Raw genomic sequence first — 1,573 nt, forward strand, 5'->3', positions numbered from 1 at the left:
CCCTCCATCCTGTGCAATGCCTTGACCAATGTAATAACTGTTTTCCCCTCTAGATCCCTCCCCTGGCCTCCACACTCCACCCCAGGGCTCAAATTCCACCTGGGCCCCCACCCACTCCACTAGTCACCTGGGAGAGTTCTCCTCCCATAACCTCTCTCACTCCCTCCTTCCCCTGCTCTGGGACTCAGACCCTCCTCCTTCTGAGCAGAATCTCCTGGTCTTCTTCCAGCTCTAGTCCCACATGCACCTTCTTCCAAACTAGGACACCAGACCCTCCCTCCCTCCTGTCTCTCCCAACCATCCCCTCCCCCACCAGGCAGGTGTCCCTGTCCTCCCTGCTGTTGGACCCCACACTTGCCCAACCCAATTTAACCCTCTCCTTCAGTCTTGAATCATTTGCATTTGGAGGCCTTTCCCTCTATCTTGTTATTTCTTTTCCTAAAGGACATTCTCTCACTGAAAGGCAGAGGCAGCAGGGAGAGCTGAGGGCAGGAAGCTCGACCCCCGGGTCTCAAGTAAGCAAATACAGGTGCCTCTTCAAATTGTCAGAGAGACATTTTAAAGCAGGAAAGAAAATCACCATTTAAACTTTATTCACAACTAATTAAAGCCATTTTATATTAAAAAAAACCTTAGTCCAATTCCAAGTTTATTGATTATAATGAAAACAACATTATTAATAATATTTGAACATAAAGCCTGTACACCCTCTGGAAAAACATGAAATCAATTTACAAAAAGTTCATTCATCTCATCTTATTCACTGGAGCTTCAGAGAGTTCAGTCCTTTGGTTGGCATTTTAGTCTTGTGCTTCATTACCTTTAGGATGAAAGGACAACGTAAACATCGATAACATTTAATATCATTTTTGGAGTTTTAGGAAGGGCTGAAGCTGAACTGATCAATCTGACTGCTGTGCTTTGTTCTAAAAATGCCCTTTCCTGTGTCAGCAATTTCAAATACCTGTTTATGACAGGACACCTGCAACCAGAATGGTGGTGATGGGGTTCAGAGTCTGGGAACTAACTTCCTTGAGCTCCCCTGGAATCTCTTCACTTAACCTGGCTTTTCATACTCAAATCTGTGAGCATTGTCTGTGATCTCTTGATTGCCCCACCTGCTTCCCACCCAAACCCTCCATTGTCTGATATCTCTGGATAGCCTCCAGCTGTTTCCAGCCTTTGACCCTCCTTCCATTCCCTCCTTGGACTTCTCCTCAAGACCCTTCCTAAACCCCTCCTCCCATCACCCTGGAATACCAGACCACCCCTCATCCCTCCTATAGTTTTTTCTGTATTTAAGTCCCATCTTGCCTCCATGAAGGTGCTCAGGTTCAATCCAGCTCAGACTCTGTCTAGCTGGGGTTCTATCTGGCCCTCTTGTGAATACAAGCGTTACAAATGCTTAGTCTCCTTAAGAGGCAACCCAATTAGGCGAATCCTTAATAAACTTTGTTTTCTTTGGCTTTCAGAAGGCTTGAGTGGAATTCATTCGAGCACAACCCTGACCGTCGCTATTTTGGGGTCCCCCATCAACCCTCAACCTCTTCAGTGGTATTCTTTATTTTGTTTC

At 46.0% G+C, this 1,573-nt stretch overlaps 1 long non-coding RNA gene across 1 annotated transcript in view; it reads left to right on the top strand.

The window, feature by feature from the left end:
* LOC140508237 (uncharacterized) overlaps window positions 1-641 on the top strand; it is a 41,324-nt gene extending 40,683 nt beyond the window's left edge. The window contains exon 4 of the long non-coding RNA XR_011968352.1: window positions 445-641. This is a non-coding gene — a long non-coding RNA (uncharacterized lncRNA). The remainder of the gene's footprint in view (window positions 1-444) is intronic.
* Window positions 642-1,573: the final 932 nt, after the last annotated feature.

The sequence above is a fragment of the Notamacropus eugenii genome, chromosome 5 (assembly GCF_028372415.1).
Source record: "Notamacropus eugenii isolate mMacEug1 chromosome 5, mMacEug1.pri_v2, whole genome shotgun sequence".
Classification (NCBI taxonomy): domain Eukaryota; kingdom Metazoa; phylum Chordata; class Mammalia; order Diprotodontia; family Macropodidae; genus Notamacropus; species Notamacropus eugenii.